This window comes from Lutjanus erythropterus, chromosome 24, assembly GCF_056507025.1.
Source record: "Lutjanus erythropterus isolate fLutEry1 chromosome 24, fLutEry1.hap2, whole genome shotgun sequence".
NCBI lineage: Eukaryota > Metazoa > Chordata > Actinopteri > Lutjaniformes > Lutjanidae > Lutjanus > Lutjanus erythropterus.
The window spans coordinates 6995133-7008081 of record NC_139340.1 but is presented as its reverse complement, the minus strand read 5'-3'; the positions used below and the strand labels follow the sequence as shown (position 1 = coordinate 7008081).

The 12949-nt window shown below is 40.3% G+C and overlaps 1 long non-coding RNA gene across 2 annotated transcripts; it reads left to right on the top strand.

Moving 5' to 3' along the window:
- The first annotated feature begins 799 nt into the window (after window positions 1-799).
- Window positions 800-10328, top strand: LOC146304606 (uncharacterized). Of its 2 annotated transcripts, XR_014769309.1 has the most exons (5): window positions 800-1664; window positions 1714-1861; window positions 5699-5921; window positions 8900-9062; window positions 10194-10328. It is a non-coding gene; the product is annotated as an uncharacterized LOC146304606 (long non-coding RNA). The 2 variants fall into 2 exon arrangements; XR_014769308.1 differs by having other exon boundaries at window positions 908-1861.
- Window positions 10329-12949: the final 2621 nt, after the last annotated feature.

The following is a 12949-nucleotide window of genomic DNA, read 5'->3' as shown; positions in this document are numbered from 1 at the left end:
TGTTTAAGTGTTTTTATCACACATATATTGTGCCATATGTCACCTACACGCCTGCATTTGTCCCAACAATGATGAAAAAGTCATGTTGAAGATATTCACAGGTATTTTTAATGGTATTTCAGTGTTTGTCTTTTCCTGGAAAACAATTTAGAAATTGCTGATGACTCATCCTGCACTCATTAATTGCATCCAATGAAATGCCTTCCCACTTTTGATGCCGCCAGAGTATGAGAGCAGAATACATCCTTTCACTGGAGCAGACTGGAGTGTTACTGGAGGGCTTCCTGTATCCTATTGACTGATTTGGGTGAAACTGGATCATATTTTACAGAGAAAATATTTTCTGATTTCCACTATAATGTCCTCCAGCTGCTCAGCTTCAGCTCTGTGATTTAATTTCAGTTTCCTGATGAAAGGATGGCTTTAGCAGCTTACTGGTGGCTGAAGTAGCTAACTGTGACTCCGAGCAGCCATTAGCGAAACACAGCCAGGGAATACAGGAAAGAGGTTTTTTTTTGTTGCTAAAGTAACTTAGCTTACCGCTATCTGCAGACAGCTCAGTTTGGGATCGCCACCTTTGATGTAGAAAAATAAAGGACACCTAGTAATGCACAAATTGCATGCTAGTAAGAGGGAAAGCCAGAGAGACAGCAGCTCAAGGATGAGATTTTATTTCCTTCTTTTTCCAGTTTTGGACCCTTGAAAGCAGGTTGCTCTCTGTCCTCCTCGCTGGGGAATCGGGGAAGGTGGAACTCAGTTTCTGCTCTTCGCCAGCCTTCTCCACGTGTCTCTTGAGCAGGCCAACATCTGACCAAAACAAGGGACGCAGTTTTGACAGCTGCTGAGCTGGACGACTGGTGACTAACAAGCTGCATCCCCGGCTAAACAGCTATTGCGACGTCCTCGCGGGGATGCTCAGCGAAACCCTGTCCTGGCCCGAGGTGGGAGGACGTCATTATGGCCGAAGCGTGGTTCAAACTCAGGTCAAGTTTTGTTCTGTCATTCATTCAGCCTTTATTATAACTCAGAAATACGTAAATTGAAGTAGAGACCTCATTTACAATGTAGCCGAGTAAAACAATACAATAAAAGGTCCTAGACACAAAAAACACCAAAGAAAAACTTGAAAAACAGAGAGAGAGATCAAAAAGTAATTGGCGAACATTGTGGGTTCATTAACATTGTACAGAAATGACTAGACTGAATGACTAGGCACTGAAGAGGGCCTTTAAACACAGCTGCAAACAAGCCAGAACGTATTGCAATGTTCAGATCACAGGAGGCTCCAGGTTATGGGTCGATAAGTTCCTGTAGTGTAAAAGAAGTACTTCTCTACAGCGCTGCAGTCGTCCGTCAGTGTCCACATTCAGCCACAGAACTGCTGCACTCAGATGCTCTCTGACAGCACTCACAGCCTTATACTGTACACTGTCATTACAGTTGCTGTAGAGGTGCTGAAAATAGATTTGAAGCTCCCAAAAGACACTTTGCAGTTCTGTGTGTAATACAGGAGCTGTTGTGCAGCCTGTGAAGCGAGCTGTACGGAAGCACATCCAAGCCATCGAACGCACGTGTGACAAACGGCTGGGCGAGGCAGTTGAAAAGCATCGGGTGCAGACAAGTCGCAGTACGAAAGAGCCTGCGGGACCGATCAACCATTTACGGTGAGTCGGTCTGAGAAATCACATCACCATTCTCCTGTAATCTCTGCAGAAGGTGCTTTCTTGTGAACGTTTTCAGCCGTGTTCAGGCCCGCCGTCCGCTCTGCAAGTGGCTGCGCTGTGGTGGCTGTTTCAACAGGTGCCGAGGATGAAGATGTGATCCGGGATGAAGGCTCATCTATCAAAGCCCTGAGACACAAGTGAGGAAAATAAGTATTCTGGTTGTCTGGTAATGGCTCTAGGTGGAACAGGTGAGAGGAAAAATGTATAAAAATATGTATTTCTGATTTGAGGTTCAACTGTCCCTTAAAAGTTTTACATATAAAACTTCCAGTCCGTAAAATATCTCCATTGCATAACACTTGGAGGACATATTTCTCTGCATTGAGTACTTTTGACAGTTAATGAACATTTCTCTAATAATAATTGTGCACCTGTAAATATTTTTTTCAATATAGGACTAAAATTTTTTTCTTGCAATGTGACAGTGTTACTTTTATTTAAGTTAAGGGTCTGAATACAAATAAAAATGGGGATGACAGTGACAAATGGGTTTCTTAAACTATCAAAAGTTCACTTTACTTGACGTTCTTTACATTGCTTTACATGGCTCACACATCTGTTGCACACACACACGCACATATTACACACACACACACGTCATACATTTGCAGGACTCCACTTGAGATTCATAAGCATTTAATGAGAGTCTCTTGGGTGGCAGCGTGTCTGACCTTGCTCACACCCCTCTCTTATTGTCACACACCACGCAGGATGCCGCGGACTGTAGCCTGACAGGGAGGTGACAACTCTGTGTGTGTGTGTGTGTGCGTGCGTGGATCATCACACTCATATTTAAGATATTTGGGCATATGAACGTTGAGTATAATCACATATGTCTGTGAGGGAGCGGATACTGGAAATGTCGGTGTGTGTTTGCGGCTCCGTATGCGCCTATATGTGTGTTTATGTGTGCATGTGTGAGCGTGTGGGTGTTCAACATGGTTGTCAAGTGCTTGAGCGGGCCAATCTCTCATCTGCCATCCGCTCAGATCAACTGACACGCAGCCAAAGCAAACAGACATAAAGACAGAGCGGAAGGCATCACTATGCAGCTCAGCAGTGCAGTTTGTCCTGACCCTGTCTGGGGCCCTCTCCTCTCCGCTGATTCTAATGAGCTCCCGCGGGATTAGACTTAGGCGGCCAGCGTCCCAATGAGGCAGCAGGGGGGGTTCGGTACAGGGAGGGCTGGAGAGGGGAGGGGGGGCATCAATACACCCACACAAACACACACGCAAACATTGGATTCACCTCGGCACGTAGACACGAAGTTGTTTGAGCAGGATGTTGCTGCAAAGTACTGTATCCTCTACCTACTGTAACATAGACTGGAACACAGATTTTTCTGCACATCTGTCCACATGCATGGGTAAACATTCAATACAAAGTCACCTGTCCACAAATCAGAGCTCGCTTGGGGTTTATAACATGAAACTTAAGGCTATACCTGAGAAAAACTGTACGGATAACAAAAAATAACATCCTTGTAGCATTAGAATTGTTTGGCAAACTAGCCGACAACCTTCATATTTGCAATCAGTTGTTTCCATAGTAATCATTTTGAATGTCACGCACAACTAAACTGACCCCTCCTATGTCCCTCTGCTTTTTGCAATACCTCGGTCAACTTTCGTCTTTCCTGGCTCTCAGCTTGTGATGCTCAAAGCCCCCAAAAATGTCTCTGTACACTCACACAGCAGTGTCTCTCTCTCCAGAAATCATGACCTGGTTGTTCAGGATCATGAAGAAAGAAAGTTTCTTTCTGCTAGAAAGAAAGTTGCCCTGGTAGATTCTACTGCAGAAAGAAAGAAGCTCCTCCATGCTCACGGTAATGTCTGTGGATTACCTTGAGTAACCGGATCATAAGTTCTGATAAGAGACATTGAATTTGAGTGTTTTTTTTTTTTTTTTATGGACAGCTAAGGACCAGCAGCCTGTGAGCCCCTGTGCCCCTGTGTGGTTTTTGATATTTTACTTTTTGTTTTATATCGAAATTATTGGAGGGTAAAAATGTAATAGTGGCCATTTTTCAACAAAAAGTCACAACGGTCACTTTTCCAAGCTTGTTAGAAAAATGGAAGGAGACACAAAAACAGTTGGCAGGATTCCTGACTCTCTCTCCAGCCATCTCTGTTTCCACCTGACTTTTTTTTATACACCGTGCATCCTCAGTGTGGCGAGATCTGAAAAGCCTAAATGGCTTTTTTTCATTTTTACTGGTTATCCTTACATTCTTACAAATTAACACAATTTAACCAGTCTTAAATTCTGTCTGTTTTCTTACAACACTCTTGGACCTGGGTGGGTTCTACATGAAACTCTTAAAATATAGAAGGGTTCCTGGGAGAGCAACCTGGGTGTGTTCTAGATGATTTTTTTTATAATTTAAAAGGGTTCTCAGTAGAAGAACCTTGGTAAGTTTTAGATGGAACCTTTAAAATGTAAAGGGGTTCTCAGTGGAACAACATGGGTGGATTCTCGATGAAACCCTTGGAATATAAATTTGTCCCTTGGCTGAGTTCTAGATGAAACCATGTCAATATAATAGGGTTCTTGGCAGAATAACCTGGGTGGGTTCTATGAAACATCTTTAGCTAGCTGGATGGATAACATTTTGCTGACATTAGCTAACTTTAGTGTGACTATGTCGCCTTTACAGTAATAGGATAAAGGTGACCAAGTTTGCTGAACTGTTATTGGCACACAGAGCAAAAAGGGGCGGGACTTAGGAAGAGTTAACTGAAGCATTCTTTGGACAGACGGATAAACGAATGAAATCACCTGTGAGCACTTGCATTAAACCTGCAAATATACACTATATCTTTAAGTAAGCAATGAGCCGAGGTGAAACAGGTGTCACTGTTAGATTTTGTCTTAGATGTTCTCTTTGTGGTTAATTAGAAACAAAAAAAAAGACGAGTTAGTGGTCTTCATCCCTCCAAAGAGACACAAACAAAGAAGTTTGTATTCTGTAAGTTCAGAAGTACAACTCTCTGGAGTTTAGCTGCCATCAAATGAGTTTCCTCTGAAGTTGCAGCCATATCAGCTGCACTGTTTTTAAAGTCATGCTCCGTCTTTGCTAGTGACACAAAACCCTTATTTGCCTGCAATTTCCCTCATTGGTATCAAAGGTTAAATGGTAAGAGGGCTGATCAGGTATTGTCTGTGCTAGACAAGCTCATTAATGTGTCACAATTCATTATCAGAGCCTTGTCCTCACCTTGTCAGGTGGCTAATGGGAATATCAATCATAGGCTTCCCAATCACGACCCTTCTCACATCTTTGCTGCGCATCTTGCCTCTGTTGACTCCTCATCCCGAAATACCACCAGGCCCAAACAGATCTGTCTGGAACAAATGTCAAACACAATTCGGCTCAGGAGTAAACACCCACAAACATGGCTGACATACAGAGTGCCACTCTTCCTTTCTACATAGCCGAGGTGCCGGCGCTGCTGTTTTACAGATGTTTCCCAGCTGTTGCATTGAGACACGGTGTGTTCGTTGTGACAAGGTGATGAGCCTGTGCGGACAAAAAAGAAAATTATGAACTTTTATTGTTGCCTGTAGGGAAGACTCGGTGCTTGCAGCAACAGCGCTGATAAGAATTAATAAGTGGGAAATGTAAAATGCAAATACAACAAACTGAGCAGAAGGAATAATAGATAAGATTAGCTGAGACAAGTTCAGACACAAAAGATGAAACAGACGAAAATGTGGGTAATGGCCATACAAATCAGAGTTAGGAAGCATTACTATATGCAGTACAGTATTTTAAAAAGTGACAACAAATTAAAGAACTTGCATTTTTTAAGATGCTTCATTTTATTATATTAATGTTAGCAGTTGGTCTGTGTTAATGTCATCATTGTCATTATTCCCCATGTTAATAAAGGGGGCTGTGACAGGTCCTGGATGCAGGAAAACCTACAGGAGAGTGTCGAAGATGTTCTTATTATCATCCCTGGTTTTTCCAGTCTACTGCAGCCCTGACAGGTGGTCTAATCAGTCTACACCTGTGCAGATGTGCTGTGGGTGTGGAGTGGGCTTCGAGCCACGCCCCTCCACACCTTTGCTTCTCTTTCTCTGTGTGAAAAGACGGAAGAATCAAAACGTGGAACAATGTGTTTGTGAGCTGTTGTTTTGACGTCCTGGTCAGAAATCTCTTTCTGAGCAACTGTGCAGAAAAACACAGCTCTGGTAAGCTTTGTTTTCCTGTCGTTTTTGTTTTATCATGTGTTGTAATAATGTTGTTTGTCACCAGCAGGAATAAGGCTGCAGTTGGTGTTTTTTTTTTCTTTTTAGTTAGATTCAGTTTGAACAACAACAAAAAAGGCACCTAATCACACCTGTACCTGCTGACAGTCAGAGTAAAACATTAATTTAGAAATTAAACTTGTCAAAGTCCTTGTAAAATCAGTTTAATTGGTTCCTGAGTCCATTTAACAAGCATAATTAAAAAAAACCAATGCAAAAGTTAAAAGAGGGCATCAATGAGCAAGTGATTTTTTTTTTTTTTTTACATTTTATCCTCTGATTATTTCCAAAGTTAAATTATTATTTACAAATGCCAATGTTCATCTAAATGAGTCACTGTGATTAGTCAAGGTCGGTAATTATGACAGCAAATCAGACAGTCGTGATGTATTAATTCTTTTTCTGCATGAAAGCGTTTGGTTAAAGTCTGTCATTAAAACACCTTTAACAGGCAGATGTGTGGACTCATCCAGCCCTGCTCACTTAAAGGGACAGTTCATATTTTTGCATAAAAAACCTGTCCAAATTATATCCGAAGAGAAAGTTAATCCAGTGTAAAGTGTGAAGTTAATGCTCTGTAGTTTCACAATTACTGTAAGTGCTACTAGCACTGAGAAATAGAATTTTAACAAACTATTTTTATTTTTTTTTTGCATGTAAAAACTGCTTGCAGATGACTAATATTGACTTACTAGCTGGAAAACACAATGACAGCAAAGCCTTAAATAGTCTTGATTCAAATGTGTTAAAAATACCACAGAAAATGAATATTTACACCTTTTTCTAAGAGTATGTCTAGGCCTTCTCTAAAAAAGGTCATTAGGAGACCCAATAACCTCCTGCTTATTACAGTATTAGTTCTCTATCCCTTGTTAAAAATAACCTTTGTGCATATAATGGCATCAGAACAAGTACTGTGGTGGGAAAACAGGTCAAGAGGAGGTTTAAGAAGAAACTCATAGTAAAAAAAAAAAAAAAAAAACATACCTTAATGTACCCTATTTTCATATTCTGGCTTTATTTTACATATAAAACCCATAGATTGCCATTTTGGGGATTTCATTGGCTAAATAAAGCGCCAGTCATCCACAAACTCTTTTGTAATTGGCTCTTTCTTTACATGGGAGAAGAGAGGCGGGCTCTTCCTTTCATTTCAGACTCTAATTGGCTGTGGTGGTGTCTAAACAGGGCATGGATGCTCTGATTGGCTCAAGTGAGGTGTCAATCAAAAGTTAGGCATTCCAGCGGAAGTGACAGGACAGCAATGGTGGATGTGAGGCATGTAAACACAGAGAAAGACAGCGAAGTGCTGTTTTTTTTTGCACTTATTGGTGAAAATCTTGTGTTTTGGACGGATTATATCACTGCACTGGTTTGACTGGACCTTTAGGATTTAAAACAAGACCATTTCTGCCGGTTTTTAACAACATTTAGCTGATGAGGAGAGCCTACTGTTGAAATAAGCTATTTGCTAGCTTCTCACACTAACTGTTGAGAATATTTGTGGATCTGTTTGTGTGTTACACTGGATTAACCAGACTTGGCCAGTGTAAAGCAGTGTTTGTGTTGAATATTATTAACGTGGGGGGTCACTGTTTAGTTTTATATATGTCACCCAGACGTTTTTGCATTTTTTACTGATGACCTTGTTTGTTTTAGGTGTTGATTGTACTTAAATATATGTGATTAATTTAAAAAGTGTCCATCTAAAAAAGTGTGTGTTATATTTAGAATATTTTAACAACTTTACCTTGCTGTTAGACAGTCTTTTCTGACGGGAGACTGCATTTATATGACTCTCTCCAGGCCAACTAAACTCCACAGGCAAAATCAGTAATTTTACCTTGCAGAACTCTGGAGTTGTTGTTGGTCTTGTGTATTTTCCAAGGTTAATTTGGATTTACCAAACACACAATAGCGCAAGCAAACTAATTGATTGGGGCACCGGTGGACCAGCCGCTCCCATGTTATGGGAGGTGAAAGTACTGATTTCACCTGTGGAGTGTGTTTGGTTTGGAGAGAGCTGTCTGAGGGCAAGGCAGAGAAGTTAAAATAGTCTAAATACAGCGTACACTTAAACTGACTGATTTTCTTTAAGAGACTAAAACACATTTTATATTGCTTTTAGGATGCAACTAATGATTAATCTGATCATTTTGCCAGTTTAACAATTAGTTTTTTGGTCTGTAAAATGTCAGAAAATGCTGAAAATGGAATATACATGCAGTTATCCTTCATCTGTATCATGCAATTGACTGTGCACTTATATGTACACTTGAAATCCATCTTTTTCATGAAATATCTTAATACAGTGAAAACACCCGGTGAATTTTGCTGCTGTACTCCTGTACTTTTGATCCTTGAGCTGCTCTAACAAGTGAATTTCCCTGGTGTGGGATCAGTAAAGTTTGTCTTATCTTAAAATAGGTGGCAAGTAATTAAATAGTTGATAACTCCTTCTCCAATCTGGGGGCGTGTTGACTGCCATCTGCTGTAGCTAATACACTGACTATCAATAAGTACCTCATGCAACCCCACTTCAGATATTTTGAACTACTCCTTTTATGTAACATGCTAAATAGCCGGACGTCTATGATATAGTCATTTGAAAACTGATGTAGCGTAGTTTCCTCGAGGAAAAGGAGGTAATTGTCAAAGGAAAAGGAAAAAGAGCAGCAGAGAGAATGACATGAATGGCAGCCGGTCAGGAGGCCAGGCCAGAATTCCCCGAGTGTTTCTTCTTCTTCTTCTTTTCTTGTTTTCTTCTGCGTCTCCACCTTTTGTTTTGAGCTGATATAGAGCCGAGGGTGAGAGGAGTTCATCGACTTGGACAGCTCGATAGCAGGCGTTGCCTCCAAAGCTCCATGCTCTCAAATTGCCTGTAATTTCATTTTTGTGTGTAAATATGTGTTTCTTGTCAGGTGCGTGGCGGCGAGAAGAAAAACAGGCATGCAGACAGCTCTGACAAGCAATTACACCGCGGCTTGTTTGGGAGGCAGCTTGAGATGAGCTCTGGTCTGCTGCCGGGGCAGAAGATTGAATACTCCAGAGAGAGAGGAGAAAATGGCCAGAGGGAGAACACTGGTGAGGCAACCACAGGCACAACGCTGGGGTTTTATTTTATTCTAATGCTCGGGTTGTTGATTGAGCACGTCTGGAGTGATGGAAGGAAATGATTTGCAACAGATCAGGGAAAATAAACCCACAACAAGAAACCTTGTTTGTTTAAGATCCTGCTGCAAGCACCTTGTTTAGTCATCAGCATGTTTTTGTGGAAAGAGCAGATTGGCCTGATGGTTAGAACTGGAATCTTTTGTTGTAGTTTTAATCTCAGAAACAAAAGTTAGTCATTTTTGAGAATTAGGACAAATCACGTCCTGTCAAAAATGTAAAAATGATTCATACTAACACTCTAATTTCAATTCTTTGGTGAAAATTTATTCTTAAAGGATTTAAATATATGAAATATATGTAATTTATGAATGTTTTGGTTTGGTTTGGTTCAATAATATTGGTTTCAGATGTATCTCAATCATAACATGTCACCTTCGTAGCCTTTCTAAAACAAGGTTAAATAAGAATTATGATTTAAAAAAAGAGAAAATTAGATGGCTGATCACTCTCACTATGCTGTGAAATGAAACTATGCAACATTTAGTTAAATCCGTAAGATGCAACTCCGTAATTTTTTCCATATGATGGACTTAATGTCTACATTTAATGATAAATGAAATAACTAGGAAGTTTAATAGCCATGAGTTTGATTTTTTAAAATGCATTTTCCCTGCATAATTGGAGAGTGAAAATCAAACTGCTGTCAAAATATGATTTGGTTCCAATTCTCAAGAAGTTACAGCTTCCGAAGGAGATTATGTTTTTATTTTCTGTAAATATAAAATATTTGTTTTAACTGAAAAACTGTGTCCAGGATGACTTAAAATTTTAAGCCGACTGAAATCGAAAAAAACGGACTTAATATTACTTCAGTTGCACTTGAGAGAACAGTTCAGTTCAGTAAGCTTCAGATATTGAGATGAACCAACAAGTCTTCAGTCATTCTGACAAATATTACAAACAAATTTGATTTCCTTTTATATTTTCTCAGTTTGAAAAGCCAGTTCTTCATTTTAGACAAAGAACTCACAGCTAAGTAACAGATTTTAATACCAAACTTATTAATTAAACTCCTGCATGTTTTTTTTTTACTGTACACAGGAAAACTACTGGCTTGATTTTTATGACTGAAAGCTGCAGCATGGAGGAAGAATCCATTAAATTCTGAAGCAGATCTACATCAGTGGGGTGGATGCATCACTGTAAACAAATGCAGCAGGTATGTAAGAAATACACTAAATCTAAATGATCCCTTACTGTTTTTTCTAAGTTTGATAAAAACCACAATAATCCTATTTAAGTAAATCCAGACATATGTCGTGGTTGCACCTGCAGATTTGCATATCAGAGAACACTGGTCCGTTGGCGTTGGTGGGGGTCTGCGCTCTCTGAGAGCCCTTTTATGTTACTATAAAAAGCCTGTTTGTGTAGTTGTAAAAGCGCCTGCTTGTGTATATATGAGCCGTTAAATGCCTTATAACTCTATATGCGCATATTATAGACCTCTTGATTGTGGCTTAATTAAAGGAGACCCTTTATACCAGTGGCTCTCTGTGGAGTGAAACTAAGTTCAATGAGTATTATTCATGTAGGAAAATAAACAATCTAGAGTTCGCTGACACTATCATGCTGGCTTGTATCTCACTGAAATCAAACTTGGATCCTTTTTTTTATTAGTTGCTTCCCCCAGTTATTGTTAATTGTTAAAAAAAAAAAAAAACTGCTGGGTTGAGTGTGTGAACCTTTTTCGGTTTCTAAGATTTGAGAACCACTGCTTTTTATGACTAAATATACAGTAGCTTGAATCACATGAAGACAGAGATCTAGAAAGATAGTTGTTGCATTATTCATGCATATTTGACCGCTGGACCATTTATTTGCCTCAAATGGACAATATGCTGAATCGACATTAGCTGTAGGCTTTCCAGCCCTGTACTTATTAGCCATGTTTGTGCAACAGCAGTCCTGCTGCGCAAATCGCATTACCCTGCGAGGCAGCTGGATTTGCAAGATCACAAGAATCCAGCCCTGATTTCCTACATAAGTTGTCCTGAATGTATAGCACAGATATTGAGCGATAGCTCTCGCAGTGGAAATGTAAAGTGACGTTGTGTGCAAATGTGCCATCTCTATTATTCACCTCTGGTTTTGTAGGCTTTGCAGTGCTGTGCAGACTGTTTAATTTAGACACAACATTGGTTTTCAATAAGATAACTGCAGAAATCCTTCATCTATCCATTTTCTCAACCATGAAAAAAAGATCTGACTGCAGTTTTTGCTCAGGTCTCCTATATGACATGGCTTCAAGCCAAGGCCACAGCCCTCACAGCCATCCCGTCATTAAAGCTGATACCACTCCAGCACTCTATGGCGGTGCAGCAGCCCGAGCTGTCAGCGGTTACATCTGATACGTAACCTTCCCATGGTGCACACATATGTTGGTGTCAGAGTTGAAGGCTGAGGATGTGGCTTTGACAGATGGGCGGGCCGGCCCGGCTCTTCCCGGCCGTGAACCAGGAAGTCTCGCCCTCAGGGGGAGTCCCGGCCCGGGGCGAAGCGGGACGGCTCTGTGGGACAGAGTACAGTTAGTCCATTCAGGGATGTTCCATTAACTTGATTAATGGCCTAATTACCGCCAGTAAACACTCCTAGGAGATAAGAAGCAGAGAGGAGGAGGAAGGTTGGGGCAGGAGCTCGGTCAGTCGATTACAGTCGTTCTTTTGTATCTGAAGAACGCAAACTGGACTTAGACCTCTTTTTTTAACCTTCCTGGTAGTTTCACTGAGAGCAGTGCTCCCTTTCAGCTCCACGTTCGCACAGTGGACTGTTGCTGGAAGCTGACCAGTAAAACCAGCATCATGGATTGGCCTCTGAGCTGCTCCACCGAAGAAGAAGCCGAGCTGAAGGGCATCTTTTTTAAAGATTTATACTGCCAGGGTGGAGCGTTTCTAGGATTTAAGGACTCCACAACTGCTATTATTAAACATTTATCGACTTGAGTTGGAAAAACAGTTGAATGTATTTATGTTAAGATTATTTTATTGGAATATTAAAATAGTTTTCTTTCACTCAGACAGAAACACCTGTCCATCATCTGCTGCTGATATTTTATTTTATAATTTTAGTTCATTTTGGAGCCACATGAAACATAAAGTTAAACAATCAGGAAACCTTTTTAATTGCAATTTCATTTATTTACAAGAGGAACAATGCTAAAGGGAAATAAAAGTATGGATGTATTATGAGACAAAGGCACCCCTCTTTTATAAAATTATATCCAGATTGTGGTACTTTTGTGTCTCATGGTGCTTTTATGTTGCTTTGTGGAAATCTAGTGTGTCTTTGCATTAATTTTGAATCTCATCATAGTCATCTGATGTCTCTTTGTAGTACTTTTGTTTGTAATCGTAGTCGTTCTGTCTTTACTTGGTATTTTTGTGTCTCATAGTTGATTAATCTCTGTGGCATTTTCTCATGGTTGTTCTTTTGTGTCTATTAGCAGCACTTTTGTGTCTCATGGCAGTTCTTTTTGTCTCTTTATGTCTTATCATCGTCATTCTGTCTCTTTATTGTAGTTTGTGGTCATTGTAGTTGTTGTGCATCCCTTTGGGACCCTGGAACTGTTCAGTAATCCAGCCATGATGCTGTGGGATCAGACCAGTATGACCCATTAGTTAGACAACAGCACCGACAAACAGGAAGACAAGAAACTTACTTCATGTTCTAAATACACAAGCAATTTTAACCATTATTGAAAAGTTACTACAAAGGCCGACTTTTTACCCTCCTTTCTCTTTTGAAAAAATCCAAAAAGATTGAGTTGCTTTTTTTTTCCACCTGAACCTGTGCACTCTGAC